Genomic DNA, 18,922 nt, shown 5'->3' with positions numbered 1-18,922 from the left:
TGATTTTCATTTGATCATGAAATGCTTGTGGTTTATCCAATGGAGGTGAACCTTTGCACACTATTTCTAGACATGTTGAATGTTGTTTTGGCTTTGGTTTGAGGTTTTTACCATGAATCATTTCTGTTTTAGGTCTATGCTAAGTTAGTGTGACAATTGGTGTCACACATGTGCTTGTTATGTTTGCCTTGATTTATGTGATTTGATTACCATGCCTATTGATGTCCAATGCTCCTAATTTTTTGTGTGATGATCATGTTGTGTGTTCTGTTTACTCATGAATTTTGTTGAGATTATTTGAACCATTTTTGAATTAATGTGCATTTGATCATTCTGATGTCACAATGTGGTTACAATTTGCATACCTTGCCATATTTGGTTCATGAAATGAATTTGGTGGATGATATTGGTGTGGGACCTTTTGGATTGTGTTCTTAATTGATTGAGGTTGATTCATGTTGAATTTCATGTTCTGTTTTGAATTTTTTCTCCCTCTTTGACCCTAGGCCTTGACCTAGTGGTTTGTGACTCACAATTGAGCTTTGATTTCAGGTTTACACATCCAAGTCCATAGTTGATGATGCTCACTCATTTGGATTGATTAAGTGGTTGATATTGACCAATTTTGAGTTGTTTTGTAGGTTGATGCCAAGTTGTTTGTGTTATGCCCATTGGCTTGTGCCTTGCACACTGTTGCATTGCTTGCTTATCTGTTTGATTGTGTGATTGACTGTCTGTTTGGTTGTTTGACTGGTATACTGATTGGGTTAGACTTTTTCAGGTACCTAAGTTGCTTAAGTTCTTTTGAACTTGCTTTTGCTTTGCTTGGTTGCTTAACCATTTGAGGTATAACTCTCTGACTTCATGTAGTCTGGAAGACCTGTCCTGTTATTTGGGCAGGCACCTGTCTGAAGCCCTCCTTAAGAGGCAATGCTTGTGTTTGTTTATCTTTGTGCCAAGCAGGAAAAGTCCTCTTATGAGGCAATTGGCAGATAAAAGAGATGTGCAATCCATCTCGTGCTATTCAGTGTGTCATTCACTCTGCTCACACACCTTGTGTTGATGCATTGTGGATATTAACCCAAGATCTTTGTTGTGTCAGTCATATGTGGAGAAGAGTTCCCACTTTCTGAACTCCCACTTTCATTTGTCTGAAGCTCTCCCAGGTCAGGGATAAGAGCTGTGAGGTCTTACCCTCACATCCCATTTCATTTGCTTCACCCTAACTCTCAATGTTAGGGTTAAGAGCTAATCACACCCGATTCCAGTTGGCTTGTGTTTCACAGCCTAACCTTGTGTGAGCCCACTTTGTTTGTATATAGTGTGTGCTATTTGTGTGAATGTTTGCTTTGCTTGTGCTGTTTAGGATAGCTTACTCCCCGTGCAAGTTAGATAGAAACCTCAACCTAGGACCATGGTGAATTTACATGATAACTATTAGGGTCGAGTCAGTCTCCCTTCTAGTATGTCATTTCCCAGTATCTGGTTAGGCTAGTCCTTTTTCCCTGCGTAGGGGAACTACGTCGCCCTGATCCTCATACCAGATGAGGTACGTAGGTAGGAGATGAGCTGATCTCTCCGGGAAACTTTTTGTTTTGTTTGTGTGAGTTGTTTCTCCCTTTCTGGATGGAGTCTGACGTAAGTCCAGCGATTGGCAGTTGGTTTCCTGTGTGTGTTTGTTGGTTCAGAGTCTGATGTAAGTCCAGTGATTGGCATTCGATTTCCATGTTTGCCTGTTTGTGTGAGGTCTGACGTAAGTCCAGCGATTGGCAGTCGGTTTCCTGTGTGGTTTTGGTTGGCGTGCGTTAGCCGAGCTACGAGTGCTCTGATTCTTCTCCAGTCAGAGAAGATATGTATGCATAGGATGCGACATCCTAGCGAGCACGTTTCCCCCTGTCCCGAACTACGTCGACTCTGATGTCTGTGCGTGACACACTACGTAGGCTCAGGATGCGATATCCTGCCGAGTTAGTTTCTCTTGTTTTCTTGTGTTTCCTTCCAGCCAGTGTGTGGTTTGTGAGCAGTTTTAGCAACCTTATCCTTTCTTTTGTGCGTGGATCCCGTCGAGTACGACGGATGTGTAGGGGTGCTAATACCTTCCCTTCGCATAACCGACTCCCGATCCCATCTTCCTCTGGTCGCGAGAACATGTCTTTTCCAGGTTTACTTCGAGCGTTTCCCTTCCCTCTTTTGGGATAAATAACGCACGGTGGCGGCTCTGTTGTTTCGTTTTCCCGCCGGTTTTTTCGCGTAATGCGACACCAGGCAATAGAAATTTTAGTGTTAATGCATGTTAGAGATGTGGTATTATGAACCATACTCCTAAAACATACCACACTTAAAAGAAAAATGGCAAAAGGATAGACCTAATCTCATCCATACTTATATTGGTTTATGAACCAATTAGCCTTAAGATATAGAGATATCATAGATCAATGAAATGGATGGGATAGAAAGGGATTGAAGCTGAAGAGGGAGGGGAAATGAGACAAACACAAATTGGTCATGGGAGGACTTTTACCAAATTAAAATCATCCATTCATTTTGGGAGATGAAATATACATTTCATCAATCCCCTAAATCCAATGATTTTAATCCAACAAAGTCAAATCAACCTTGACCAAGGCCCAAGCAACATAGTCAAACTCAACAAGTCAATGGAAATAGCTCAACACAATTTATTCACAATTAAACAAATTAATATTAATTAAAAATGCATTAAATTAATTTATGTTTGATCAAAAACCTAAAACCTCTTCAAAACACCAAATAAATGGCCAAGAGATTTATCATAGGTCAAACAAGGTCAAAGTACCTTGGAGGAAAAATTTCAATATTTTTGGAAACTTAAAAGTATTTTTAAACAATTAAAAATATGAAAAAAAATAATTAAATTATGAAAAATATTAATATTGATCCAAAAAATAAATTTAATTCAGAAAATGAAAGAGAAAAATATTTGAAATTTTTTGTTGAAAGTCCCATATTTTTTGGATCAATATTAAAATTAATATGAATTAATGAAAATAAGGCAATTAAAATGAAAATCATAAATGACAAAAAAACGTGGACCACTTGATCTCCCTCATTAATTGAGGTGGCAGATCAAGTGGATCTGAGTGCGCGTTCCACCATACACCAAGTCAAATGTCCTACACACGTGGAAATAACTTTGGACACCCCACATTAAAACAAATTGAAAGGATCATGTGGTTCAGAAGGATGCCAACATATCGCCGGAGCCAGGGCTCCGGTCTTCTTCTCCGGTGGACCTCACCAGACTGGTCCACTCTCAACCATCACCAAAATAAAAAAAGAGGACATGAATTTAAAGAAAAACTGCTCAAGATCTTGAATCTGGCCTCAATTTTGTCTAACTCCAAGTATATAGAAAGATACAGGGAGTTGAAATTTGAGGATCATGATCTGAGTTGCTTCGAATTGACCTCTAAGAAACTCAATCTTGTTGCCTACATTGGTAGGAATTCAGACAACAAAAAATCAACAAGAATAATGGAGAATTGAGTGAGAATCACAGAGATGAAAAATTCTGAAAATCAACTTTAATGTAGCTTCAGATTGGAACGATCTTGCTCTCAATTATGCTTGGCCTTGCTTCAGATGCTTGATAGAGTGGAAATGGATAAAAGAGAAGGAAGGACTCTTGGAGTTTTAATCTCAAAACAGTTCAGAGATTCAAACTCGATTTTCAAATAAAATCTTCAAGCTTATCCTTTGAATGTGAGGGTTTAGGGTTGCTGATTCAAAGCTTGCGTGCCAGGGTCCTTAATTCAGAGCAAGAGGACCTCTATTTATAGTTGATAACATGAAATAGTATCACATTCTAGGACTCAATTTAATTAAATTATATTATTATTTACTTCAATTTATTTCATTTTATTAGATATTACGCGGTATTTTCTTTCTATTTTATCTTAGGCGGTTTATTTGAAGCACAAGTAAAAAAGGAAGAAAAGGAGGTGCAAAAAGGAATGAAAAGAAGCAAATATCAAAAGCCAAAGCCCAACCCAAAAAGCACAGGCGTTGTGCCTGTGACGAGCGTCACAAAGGCTGTGACGAGCGTCACGCTTTGCACACTCCTGTGACGAGTGTCACACATGGTGTGACGGACGTCACACCGTTCCCCTATATTTTTGGCACCAGGAACGCAACTGACCACGTTGAAACAGACCACGTTGAAGCTACTTCCACGCTTGACCCTCGGAACGTAAAGACCGTGTACACGGAAAACCCTTGGAAGCAGTTACACAAGTAGCAGTATAAATAGTAGCTTTTCGGAAAGCTCTCGGTTCCAAGCTTTTTCCAGATTTCTTTGCCGTTTTCGCTTTTTCGCATTTTTCTTTTCCAGCAGTACGAGCACATTTTTTACAGCATAGCTTTTACAATTTTTATATTGTTTCCCTTGCAATTTCCATTTTCCTTTTTAGAATTTATTTAATTCTTTTTCGCACAATAGTTTCTACACCGGAAACTATTGTGTACCTTTTACCGGATCTAACCTTACGTTAGAATCTAGTCTTTTATTCCTTCGCTTTTATTTTCCTGCCTGATTGAAGAATTCAAGAACAAATCCAACCGACCTGTGGTGGAGTGTTCAAGACTGCTATTTAATTTCTCAGGTTCTTTAATTATTGTTTGAATATATATATGCCCTGTTTTACTGTTTATTTATATTATTTTCCTGAGATGAATTTGTTTATGCATGATAATTATTTAATTCTGTTTAGCATGTCTGGCTGATTTACTTAGGTATCGGTATGTAGAGTAAGCTGAATGAAGGAATCAAAACCAAATTGGTTTAATTAAGTTTAAAATTAAAATCACTCTTTTTACGGTCTCAATTTACAGGTTTAATAACAAGGTTTTTGTACGAAAGTAAAAGACATAAAGAAGTTAAAAGGAATAGAGCGAGAGTTTGAGTTTTTGCTTGGACAGTGTAAATTGGAAATTAATTCTAGATCAGGGCGAGAGCAATTTTTAGAGTTAATTAAATTCTAACCTTTTTCAAAAAGTATTTTTAAAGATTGAATGTGAGGACGAGAGTTAAGCATTTGAATTTAATTATATAACCTAAGTCAACAGAGCGAGAGTTTGAGATAAGGGTGTTTAAACGATTAGTGTTTTCTTAAAAAGAGTTTCTACGGAACCTATTGTTTTCAAAAAGTGGTTTTTGACTTAACTCAAAGTGACAGCTACGCTAATATAAAATCATAGTTTATTCAACAGAGCGAGAGTTTGAGATAAGACTTTTAATCAATAGCGTCAACTAAAAAGATTTATTTTAAAACCAAGAAACCAACAAAGAATTGATTCCCTAATTACGACGAACTACATACCGATATCCGCTTATTAGATATTTATTTTAGATCTTATTTTAGTTTTAGCTTTTCCCCCAAACAATAAAAGTATTACCTGCCTTAGCTTTACGAAGTAACCTTAGATAACGGTATATCGATTCATAAGTCCCTGTGGGATCGATATCTTTTAAAACTACGCGATAGAACTGTGCACTTGCAGTTTGTACCCCAAATTCGACTCATAAAGTCGCGATCAAGTTTTTGGCGCCGTTGCCGGGGACTTTTATTTAGTCGATATCGTAACTCTTCTGTTACGCTGTAGAGACTAAGGCTTTTCTTTCTCTTTTCTTTCTTTCGTTGATTTGTATGCCACACACTCGCTCACAAGGCGAACCGTTCTACTTACGAATCAACGATATCGAACTATATGTCCGAGTCTTACGACGAATTCGGGAATATCGTGCTGCAAACAATCTCCCTCCTGTTGAACTTCCTGATTTCAAAAATATTTTCCCTTCGATACCCGAGATGGCAGAACCAGCTCGTGCTCTTAGAGATTACGCCGCTCCATCGCAAGATGAGCCGCATTCAAGTATTGTTCCACCCGCAATCGAAGCAAACAACTTTGAACTCAAACCTTCACTGTTGCAGGCAGTACAACAGAACCAATTCTCTGGAAATCCTACCGAGGATCCAAACCTTCATTTATCCGTATTTGTCCAATACGCTGATACTGTTAAAGCTAATGGTGTCACTTATGAGGCAATTCGACTTCGTCTTTTTCCTTTTTCATTAAGAGATAGCGCTAGAAGATGGCTTCAATCTCTTCCTTCAAACTCAGTCACCACATGGAACGAGTTGAAGAAAGTTTTTCTTGCTCGATACTTTCCGCCAAGCAAAACAGCTATGTTAAAAGCCCAGATAAATGGATTTAAACAGAAAGATAACGAGTCTCTTTTCGAAGCATGGGAAAGATACAAAGACATGATGAGACTTTGTCCACACCATGGTTTAGAGGACTGGTTAGTAATTCATACCTTCTATAATGGTCTCCTGTACAACACGAGGTTAACAATAGACGCCGCCGCAGGTGGTGCACTAATGAACAAACCTTATGCTGACGCTTACCAACTTATCGAAAGCATGGCTCAAAACCACTATCAGTGGGGAAGCGAACGAACAATGGTAGAAAAACCTCAAACGAAAACTGGCATGTCCGAGATAAGTAACCTTGATCATGTTAATGCAAAAGTGGATGCTCTGGTCCAGAAAATTGAAAGTTTAAATGTATCACCTCCAGCCACCGTAGTTGCCATAACTCAGAATTGCGAAGTCTGTGGAATCCAAGGTCACACTCCTGCAGATTGTCAACTCCTAACAGGAATCCAAGCGGAGCAAGTAAACTATGCTCAAGGAAGCCCCTACTCGCACACCTATAACTCAAATTGGAAGAATCATCCCAATTTTTCATATAAGAGTAATAATGCTTTATACGCACCTGGACAATCTCTAAATCAAGCCCCAGCTATACCTCCGGGATATCAGAAGCCGATCTCGTCTACACCTAACAATAACGCCCCTAGGAAATCCAACTTGGAAATCATGATGGAAAACTTTATAGCTTCTCAACAGCAAACCAATAAAGATTTCTTAAACCAGAATGTACACACTGGCGAACAAATTAAACAACTAGCAAGTAAAGTAGATGCCCTGGCTACTCATAACAAAATGCTGGAAATGCAAATTTCACAAGTAGCTCAACAACAAGCGCCTACTGCTGCCCCAACTGGTACATTTCCTGGCCAACCCCAACCTAACCCAAGAAGCCACGCTCATGCAACTATACTGAGAAGTGGAACGGAAGTGGAAGGACCGTCTGACCCAAGGATAGAAAACCAAAACTCTAAAAACTCAACTGAGGAGGAAAGTGAACCTAAGGAAAAGGAAGAGAGTAACAAGGAAACCGTAGAAAAGAAGGAACCTTATGTACCTCCACCACCTTATAAACCGCCTATCCCTTACCCTCAAAGGCTTATTAAAACCAAAGATGCGGGCCAATTCAAAAAATTTGTTGACCTACTAAAACAATTAAACGTCACAATTCCGTTTACAGAAGCTATTACGCAGATGCCCTCATATGCCAAGTTTTTAAAAGAAATTCTTTCTAATAAAAGGAAACTTGAAGATAGCGAAACCGTTACACTCACCGCTGAATGTAGCGCTATAATCCAGAATATGCCTCCTAAACTTAAAGACCCAAGTAGTTTCTTATACCCTGTCACATAGGAAAATTTGTCATTGACAAAGCCTTATGCGATTTAGGAGCCGGTATTAGTGTTATGCCTTTATCCATATGCAAGAGACTTGAAATGGGAGAATTACGACCAACTAAAATGTCTGTGCAACTAGCAGATCGTTCCGTCAAATATCTTGTAGGAATTCTTGAAAATGTTCCAGTGCGCATAGGTCAATTCTACATTCCAACTGATTTTATAATTATGGATATTAGAGAAGATGAAGTTACACCCATTATACTGGGAAGACCGTTCTTGGCAACTGCCGGTGCAATCATAGACGTGAAACGAGGACGACTCACTTTTGAAGTAGGAGACGAGAAAATTGAGTTCATTCTTTCCCAATTTTTGAAAGCACCTGCAATAGAAGATACATGTTACTTCATGGATATCATCGATGAATGCATAAAAGAAACGGAGTTAGAAAAATACAAATCATCTGACTATCTTGTAGAAGACAAACTTAACCAATGTTTAGCAATAACACCGGACCCTACGCAATGCCTTAAGAAACCAACCTTAGACCTGAAAACACTTCCCAAAAATCTGAGATATGAATTCCTAGACTTAGAGCTTGAACGACCAGTGATAGTTAATGCTGACCTAGGAAGACTCGAAACAGAAAAACTCCTGCATATCTTAAGAAAATATCCAACCGCACTAGGTTACAACATCACCGATCTTAAAGGAATAAGTCCCTCTATTTGTATGCACCGCATCATGCTAGAAGAAGACTGTAAAACTTCTAGGGAACACCATAGGAGACTAAACCCGATCCTGAGTGAGGTAGTGAAGAAGGAAATAACCATGTTATTAGAGGCAGGTATCATATATCCTATATCTGATAGCAAATGGGTTAGTCCTGTACACGTAGTACCAAAGAAAGGAGGTGTAACAGTCATTGAAAATGAAAAAGGAGAAACTATAACCAAACGAATCGAATCGGGATGGAGAATGTGCATTGACTATAGGAAACTAAACAAAGCAACCCGAAAAGATCATTTCCCTTTACCATTCATTGACCAGATGTTAGAACGATTAGCAAAACACTCTCATTTCTGCTATCTAGACGGTTACTCAGGTTTCTCTCAAATACCGATTCACCCTGATGACCAAGAAAAGACAACGTTCACGTGCCCTTTTGGTACCTTCGCTTAAAGACGAATGCCGTTTGGCTTGTGTAACGCTCCTGCAACTTTCCAAAGGTGCATGATGGCAATATTCGCCGATTTTCTAGAAAACATCATGGAAGTATTTATGGATGACTTTTCCGTATGCGGACAAAGCTTTGAAGAATGTCTTGAAAACCTAGAGAGAGTTCTAGAGCGATGTGTAAAAGTAAACCTAGTACTTAATTGGGAAAAATGTCACTTTATGGTACAAGAAGGAATTGTTTTAGGACACATCATCTCGAACAGAGGAATTGAAGTAGACAAAGCTAAAATAGAGGTAATCGAAAATCTTCAACCCCCGAAAACTGTGAGAGAAGTACGAAGCTTCTTAGGACATGCCGATTTCTACCGACGATTCATTAAAGACTTCTCTAAAATAACTAAACCTTTAACCGGGTTATTAATGAAAGATGCTGAATTCATATTCGATAATAAATATTTAGAAGCATTTCAAACGCTTAAACAAGCACTGATCTCCGTACCCATAATGCAGACACCAGATTGGAATGAACCATTCGAAATAATGTGTGATGCTAGTGATTACGCTGTAGGTGCTGTTTTGGGACAACGAAAGGATAAAAAGCTTCATGTTATATATTACACAAGTAGAACTCTAGATGAAGCACAAATGAATTACGCCACAACCGAGAAAGAACTTCTAGCAGTAGTGTTTGCGCTAGATAAATTTCGTTCTTACTTGGTCGGAGCCAAAATAATCATCTACACTGACCACGCTGCTATCAAATACCTCTTAACAAAAAAGGATGCTAAACCTAGACTCCTAAGGTGGATCCTTTTGCTACAAGAGTTCGATTTGGAAATCAAAGACAAGAAAGGAACTGAAAACGTAGTAGCAGATAACCTCTCTAGACTTGAGAACCTTGAACCGGAAAGAACATCGATCAATGATGATTTCTCGTACGATAAACTTATAGCTACTTTGGAAGAAAATAATGCTGATAAACAGGTGGAAACCACTTTAGCTATATCTGTTACACCGTGGTACGCTGACCTCGTCAATTATTTAGCTGCCGGAATAGTTCCACCTACCTTATCCTACCAACAGAAGAAACGATTCTTCTATGCCATAAAACACTATTATTGGGATGACCCCTTACTTTTTAAAAGAGGCCCCGATGGTATTTTCCGTTGGTGTATACCCGAAGAAGAGGTAGAAAATATAATCCAACACTGTCACTCCGCTCCTTATGGTGGACACGCAAGTACATCCAAGACCTGCTCTAAAATCCTACAAGCCGGTTTCTATTGGCCAAATATATGGAAGGATGTACATGCAGCTATTAAGAAATGTGACCGATGTCAACGCACAGGAAACATATCTAGACGTGACGAGATGCCACAAAAGGGCGTTTTGGAAGTAGAGATTTTCGACGTGTGGGGAATAGACTTCATGGGACCTTTTCCATCCTCTTTCGGTAACAAATACATACTCGTGGCAGTTGACTACATATCAAAATGGATTGAAGCTATAGCTTCTCCAACAAACGACACACGAGTAGTAACTAGACTCTTTAAGAATATAATATTTCAAAGGTTTGGTGTCCCAAGAATAGTAGTCAGTGATGGTGGATCGCATTTCATATCCAAGGTACTCGAAAAACTACTGCTTAAGTATGGCGTAAGACATAGAGTAGCGACACCTTACCACCCTCAAACCAGTGGGCAAGTGGAAGTGTCTAACAGAGAAATCAAACAGATACTAGAGAAAACAGTCGCCACTTCAAGGAAAGACTGGTCATTGAAATTACCAGAAGCTTTATGGGCTTACCGAACTGCTTACAAAACTCCCATAGGGACAACCCCATTTAAGCTAATTTATGGAAAATCCTGTCACCTCCCGGTAGAATTAGAACATAAAGCCAATTGGGCTATTAAAAATCTAAATTTAAACTATAAAGCCGCCGGCGAAAAGAGAATCCTTGATATAAGCGAATTAGAGGAACTCAGAAGAGACGCTTACGAAAATGCCAGAATCTACAAAGAAAGAACAAAACAATGGCATGACAAGCGCATATCAAGGAAAATCTTCAAACAAGGCGATACAGTCCTTTTATTTAACTCCAGACTAAAGTTATTCCCGGGAAAACTACGATCTAGATGGTCAGGTCCTTTTCAAATCACCAATGTTTTTCCCAGTGGAGCAGTAGAAATTAAAGGCAAATCTATGGAACCATTTACCGTAAACGGGCAACGTCTAAAACATTATCACTATGCAGAAAACACTGAAGATTCGCAAGTCTTGCACTTAGACGAAATGCCTCAAGAACTTATAGATTATAATTGATAGTTTTTATGTCGAGCTTGCGACATTAAACAAAGCGCTTAGTGGGAGACAACCCACAAATATTTATTATTTTCTTCTATTATGATTTTTCTATTTCTTCCTTAATTATTCTTTTAATTTTTGTTTAGTATTCATTCTTAATTTATTTTAATTTATTAAAAACTTTTCTCTTCTTTTTTCGGCATTTGGCCAAATCCTGACTAAAACTCTTATTTTTCTTTTCTCTAGCTAACACTAACCTGATGGGACAAATTGATCGTATGGGTATCAAATTCAGAGGAACAACTCAGAAACAAAAGTTTGAGGAACTAGCCACGAGAGAGATGCTACCTAGTCTGTATGCTGATGACTGGGCAATGACTGCCCTTGGACTAAGACAAAGTGTCCTGTATTTGCTGAGTCAGATAGGGTGGGAAACCGCTCCTATCCGTAGACAATTTGTCACTTACCGGAGACTGACTCTAGAATTCCTTAGTTCTCTGATCTATCTACCCAGCCATGGAAAAGGAATAAGCAGAGGTTTCATCCAGTTCAGAATTTTTAACATGGAGTACCAATTTAATATTCAAGATTTTACCAACCTTTTAGGTTTCCCTACATCCTTTGACACATTCACAGTGAGCCAAGAAGAACTTTTTGAATATAGAGAACTTGAACACTTTTGGGGTAACTTGACTAGAAATGACGATCCCGAGGAACATGAGTTTCTCTCTGGAAACATACATAACCCGGCCTTCCGTTATTTCCATAAGATCCTGACCCACACCTTATTTGGGAAGAAGTCAAACAGTACCATAGTTTCACGTGATGAACTCTTCATCATATTTTGTGCTTCCCAGAACCGTCCAGTAAACGGTGCCACTTTTATGTTGGCAAATTTAGACCACCTTATCCAAGATGAACGAGCACCAATTTGAATAGGCGGTTTGATAACCATGATTGGTAATGCTATCGGATTACGTCAGCCTATGCTTGACTTAAGCCCTTTTTGTGGCATTACTACTATGAGTATACCCTTCCTCTTCAACACTATGTTTATAGCAAACCTAGGATCTGATGAGTTTGAGCTTATAATTAATAACCAAGTTCTTTGCCTATTCACCATGCCCGATCCTAGGACTAGTGTTCATAACCGCAATAACTGGCTCTACATTCTGAACGAAACCCCCTCTCCTGCTAGATCCACTGAATCCATCCAGGACTATGAGATTTGTGATGACCTGATTCCTTATGCTGAATCAGACCCTCAGACACCATCTGGTTATTATGATATTGATCCTCCTCCTCAACCTGTTCAGACCGAAGAATCGGAAATACCCGACCTTAGACATCATATGCCCGGAACTGATTATAACACTGCCATTGAAGCTTTGATGTCAGAACAAGACGCCCTCAGAGAAGAGTTCACTAGCTTGAGACACGAATTTCTGGGATACATGAACAGTATGACAAATCAGTTTCACGAGTTACTATACCGTGTTAACTCCTTTGGTCCTCCGGCCAGAGATCGTGCAGATGGATAGAAGCCGTTTTTCTTAGTTATCTAGCTTTAGTTAGTTTTATTATTTAATGTTATTTCAAATTATGTTCGTATTTGTTTCTCTTTCGCATTTTTGTTTTTCTCCATTGTTACATTATGATTATTTTATGAAGCTATTGAATTATCCTATTTTATTATGAATTATGCAATATTTATCAAAAAATGCTCTCTACTGTTGCTGCCTACATAAATTATTAACAATATAATACATTTATGCACTATTATACAAAGTAGAATTACATGCAGGAAAATTAAATAGCAAAATAAAATAATCTGAAGGAAAACAAAATAAATAATAATAATAAAAAAAATTACCAAAGTTATTCTGAAGAACGCTAGCAGAACCTTACCAAAAAGACTGTGTGACGAGCGTCACACATTCTATCACGGACGTCACACAAAGTGCTTGTGACGCCCGTCATGCTCCTGTAACGAGCGTAACGCCATGTTAACGTTACAAAGACCGTTGGAGACGAACGTTACAACCCTACAACTTTTTACCTTCCCCATTTATTCACATTTACCCACATTTATTCACTTTTCAACCACTCCCTTTCCAACTTCAAAATTTTTCCCTATAAATACCCACCATACCTTTCTTCCTACATCACAACTATTCTATACAATCAAATATATTTTCTTTTTCTTTCCTAATTACTTCTTCCAACTCATTCATCAGTATGGCGGGAAATCAAAATTTCGGTAATATCATCTTCCGATTCGAAGATGATAATTATCAAAGGGAGTAATTCGAGCACTTTCAACAACGAGGTGTCACTTCTACCAGGTATCCTGATTCAACTTGTTTACAACAATTAGGATTACTTCAAGGTATCGGGTGGATGCTCCGCCTTGCCGATCTAACCTTTCTATGCATGCATAATCAACCCACCTACCCATCCCTAACCTTAGAATTCTTAAGTTCATATGCGTACAACACTCCCACCGGTGAGGACGAATTCTTAACCGGTACCGCAACCTTCCGTATGTTCAATACCGAGTACGCCCTATCCCAAAACCAATTGAGTACCATGCTACAATTCCCGATAGAAGGTCAAGTCTACCCCAGAATCCCTCCAAACCTAAACTGGAGCACAGTTGCTGCTTTCGACCTCTTTAGGAAAATATCCGGCGTAGATGCCAACAACTTGGAAGAGCTCCTTGTTTCCCATATACATAACCCAACTATCCGGTACTTTATCCGCATCCTACAAAACACAGTTTTTGGAAGACCGAACAACAACAAGGTCAACGCAAAGGAACTATTCTTCCTCGAATGCGTCTTCGAACCGAATGCTAAGGTAAACGCCGCCTCCTTCCTATTTCATCATATCCGCACCTTATGTGCTAGAGGCCGTCAACCTTTTGTAATTGGTGGATTAATCACCACCATAGCACTGGGCTTAAACCTAGGGGACCGACTCCAAACTTTAGAATCTTTACCTCCCCTCTTTATGGATATAGGCTACTGTCGGTCCAGCCGCCTAATAAAGAACAGAGTAGGCGGAAAATATTACCTTATGGTGAATAACCAGGCAGTCCCAAGCGTTGTTCTACCCAACATTGCCTTAACCGATGTCACCAATCCCAACCGCCACCTCTATGATCTGAATGCTCCCGAAGCTACCGAACCTTCACATACAAACCCGTCTGCAGACGAGTTCGAAGAAATGGAGCAAGGAGATAACACTCCTGCACAACAATCAGTCCCGCTCAACCCTTCCGATACAGCAGCTGGCCCATCCTCCCGACGTCGTCGACGAAGAAGGCTTGCAACCAACGACGACATCATGGATGCTATTGATGGTATGCAAGCACAGAATCTCGAAATGATGCGCCAAATGCAACAACAGCAGGAAGAGAGGAATGCCATAACCGACCAGCGGTTCACTGATTTGCTTAGCAGGTTCGACAACTTAGAAGTACGTCAAAGATCACCAGGTCCAAGAACAAGAGGCGGCAGGCAACCTTAACTTTAGTTTTTTTTCCTTTCTTTTTGTAATTCATTTTTTTCCTTCAAACATTGAGGACAATGTTTCATTCAAGTATGGGAGGAAAACCATGTTCTCTCCATCCTCCTTTTTCCTTTTCAAGTATGTATCTTTCTTTTCATTGTTATTTCCCTTATAAATATATATATATATATATATATATATATATATATATATATATATATATAGATTTATTTTAAGTTAAGTCCCAAACGTGAAAACCTTCAATTATCTATTCCCCTCAATTTTCTTGAGCCATAACAAAAATTCATCACACTCAATAAGTATAAAGGTCGCTTATTTTATAAAACTTGAGTGAAATCAAGACAAAAATGATTACCATAACAACGCTCTAAGAACCTCAACATGTTAGATCAGGATAAGTACCTATTATACCAATCCCTTGAACTTTTAGTTTTATAGTAACCCCGAGTAGTTTATACGAGAAGTCAGCACCATCTTAATAGCAAACTACGTAGAGAGCCGATGAATATAAGTGAATGATTCCCAAAGTAACATAAAAAATATATATATATATATATATATATCAGGAAATGCACTAATTAAGTTAGGTGATCCTTACCAGATCATTTAATCTAAAGGTTGCAGATCATACAAAAGCATAATATGAAAGATCCATTATGAGTTGGTTCAGCAGGTATCTGGTACTGAACTTGGTAGGGCGGACTACGGTCCGATCCCCCGCAATTTGCAATGGACTGAATAACGAAGTTATCCGACTTATGTACCAGAACTTCTAGCTAAAAGGGGATCAGAATCACTAACCGGTTACTCCACTATGTGCGCGAAAAGATAAAGGGCTTAATGTGATTTCGCTAGAATGAAAACGGGTGAAATAAGAGTAAAGGAACTAGGATAGCTATAATTGCATTACTCGAACTGGTTTGCATAAGGTGAGGTTATCTGAGGTTGTGACAGTGGTTGTTGATGTCAAGATTAAAACCAAGTTACTTCTAAACAAGGTTTACATGCAACCTAGTACGAATTGATGTGTGTTTCGAAATTTCATCTGGCTAAAATTTTTAAAACAAGTTCTATACTGTATTTTGCTTGAGGACAAGCAAAGATCTAAGTATGGGGGAGTTTGATAACATGAAATAGTATCACATTCTAGGACTCAATTTAATTAAATTATATTATTATTTACTTCAATTTATTTCATTTTATTAGATATTACGCGGTATTTTCTTTCTATTTTATCTCAGGCGGTTTATTTGAAGCACAAGTAAAAAAGGAAGAAAAGGAGGTGCAAAAAGGAATGAAAAGAAGCAAATATCAAAAGCCAAAGCCCAGCCCAAAAAGTATAGGCGATGTGCCTGTGACGAGCGTCACAAAGGCTGTGACGAGCGTCACGCTTTGCACACTCCTGTGACGAGCGTCACACATGGTGTGACTGACGTCACACCGTTCCCCTATATTTTTGGCACCAGGAACGCAACTGACCATGTTGAAACAGACCACGTTGAAGCTACTTCCACGCTTGACCCTCAGAACGTAAAGACCGTGTACACGGAAAACCCTTGGAAGCAGTTACACAAGTAGCAGTATAAATAGTAGCTTTTTGGAAAGCTCTCGGTTCCACGCTTTTTCCAGATTTCTTTGCCGTTTTCTCTTTTTCGCATTTTTCTTTTCCAGCAGTACGGGCACATTTTTTACAGCATAGCTTTTCCGATTTTTATATTGTTTCCCTTGCAATTTCTATTTTCCTTTTTAGCATTTAATTAATTCTTTTTCGCACAATAGTTTCTACACCGGAAACTATTGTGTACCTTTTACCGGATCTAACCTTACGTTAGAATCTAGTTTTTTGTTCCTTCGCTTTTATTTTCCTGCCTGATTGAAGAATTCAAGAACAAATCCAACCGACCTGTGGTGGAGTGTTCAAGACTGCTATTTAATTTCTCAGGTTCTTTAATTATTGTTTGAATATATATATGCCCTGTTTTACTGTTTATTTATATTATTTGCCTGAGATGAATCTGTTTATGCATGATAATTATTTAAGTCTGTTTAGCATGTCTGGCTGATTTACTTAGGTATCGGTATGTAGAGTAAGCGGAATGAAGGAATCAAAACCAAATTGGTTTAATTAAGTTTAAAATTAAAATCACTCTTTTTACAATCTCAATTTACAGGTTTAGTAACAAGGTTTTTGTACGAAAGTAAAAGACATAAAGAAGTTAAAAGCAATAGAGCGAGAGTTTGAGTTTTTGACTGGACAGTGTAAATTGGACATTAATTCTAGATCAGGGCGAGAGCAATTTTTAGAGTTAATTAAATTCTAACCTTTTTCAAAAAGTATTTTTAAAGATTGAATGTGAGGACGAGAGTTAAGCATTTGAATTTAATTATATAACCTAAGTCAACAGAGCGAGAGTTTGAGATAAGGGTGTTTAAACGATTAGTGTTTTCTTAAAAAGAGTTTCTACGGATCCTATTGTTTTCAAAAAGTGGTTTTTGACTTAACTATAAGTGACAGCTACGCTAATATAAAATCATAGTTTATTCAACAGAGCGAGAGTTTGAGATAAGACTTTTAATCAATAGCGTCAACTGTAAAGATTTATTTTAAAACCAAGAAACCAACAAAGAATTGATTCCCTAATTACGACGAACTACATACCGATATCCGCTTATTAGATATTTATTTTAGAACTTATTTTAGTTTTAGCTTTTCCCCCAAACAATCAAAGTATTACCTGCCTTAGCTTTACGAAGTAACCTTAGATAACGGTATATCGATTCATAAGTCCCTGTGGGATCGATATCTTTTAAAACTACGCGATAGAACTGTGCACTTGCAGTTTGTACCCCAAATTCGACTCATAAAGTCGCAATCAATAGTCAAGGAGATTGATAATTGCACACTTCCATTTTTGGCCAAAAGTTGGGATCTCACTTGCATGCTTGCATGGGCGTGTGATAGGCCCATCAAATGATGCATTTAGGTCCAAAATCATGTGTAAGCAATGCTGAAATCATGTGGAAAGGCCATGCATTCATGTATGATAAGTGGAACTTCAAATCTTCCAAATGGTCCTTCAACTTTAAGCCATGTGCAAGTCATTCATACTTTGTCCAAATGAGATGAATTTGGAATTTTTGGAAAGTTTAGATTAAGAGGAACAACTTTAATATTGAAAACTTTTTCATTTGAAGCTTGGATCATGATGAATTATGAGGAGGAAGTTTGGAAAATCAAACATATCAAAAAAAATTCTAAGTATCAAGCCATATGTTCACTTCTTCTACCTTGAGTAACTTTTTCTATGTACTTCAAATGAAAACAATTCCTTCATCAAAGTTGTAGCTCTATCAAACTCCTTAAACTTGGTAAAAAATTTGACCTCATTTGGATTTAACATGAAGGAGTTATGTATTTTATAAATTGAGGAAAATCACTTGTTCAATGGTATTGGCCCAAAATGACCTATAATGTTTCCCTTTATCACATATACTTGCAAGTTGAATTTACACTTCCTCCAAACATTAAAGTTGAAGCAGACATCTTGAATTTTATCATGCAATTTGAATGGCTTTCATCTTATAAAAATTGAGTAAGTTATGGTCTTGGGAAGTTGACCTCCAAATTAGGGTTTAGACAAAATGACCTATAAACTTTCACCATAAAAAATGAGTTTCCAAGCAAAACTAGCTCTTGACCTAAACATGAAAGTTGTTTGGAATGCCATTAAGAGTAAATTTGCTCTTGGAATCATTTTCATATGACAAAGGTTGTAGGAGATAAGGTCTAGGGAACCCCAGTTTTGACCAGTTGAATTCCTCTAGTCAACCACCATGAACCAACTTGCTAACTTGATATTATTTTGACTTTTGGGACCCATGGAGGGTCGTATATGCATAAGATGAAGAAATTTGAAGTATCCCTTGAAATATTTGACCAAGTGGTGAGAAACTTGTTGAAGAAGTCATATAAGATACTCAGATGAATTAGGGTTTCCAAAGCAAACTAACTCCAAACTCTTGATGATTTCTTGAACAAAATAACATGTGAAGATCATGGGGATATATATGATACTTAGAGCCATAGCAAACCATTTCTTGACTGAGCTCCCTATAATGCGGGTCTTAAATCCTAGATGTGAGCTTGATAGAGCATATGTGAGCATTGGCACTACCTACAAAAAGAGTTAAACTACACAATGACATATTTTTGGTATTTTGGTTAGTAAATAAAGAAAAATGAAGTATGATACACTGAAATATGCTTGGTGATCTCTCCCAATGCAAACCCAATGAATGAGGGGTAAGGAGGATGCC

The 18,922-nt window shown here is 38.1% G+C and overlaps 2 pseudogenes; both read right to left on the bottom strand.

Annotated features, from left to right (window-relative positions):
• Positions 1–4,202: 4,202 nt before the first annotated feature.
• The window catches only part of LOC127137339 (ribonuclease TUDOR 1-like), a 38,589-nt pseudogene continuing 23,869 nt past the window's right edge, over positions 4,203–18,922 (bottom strand).
• Positions 6,232–6,331, bottom strand: LOC127077732 (uncharacterized; annotated as a pseudogene).

This window comes from Lathyrus oleraceus, chromosome 4, assembly GCF_024323335.1.
Source record: "Lathyrus oleraceus cultivar Zhongwan6 chromosome 4, CAAS_Psat_ZW6_1.0, whole genome shotgun sequence".
Lineage (NCBI taxonomy): Eukaryota > Viridiplantae > Streptophyta > Magnoliopsida > Fabales > Fabaceae > Lathyrus > Lathyrus oleraceus.
The sequence above is the reverse complement of the archived record's forward strand: the minus strand, read 5'-3'. Positions and strand labels throughout refer to the sequence as shown.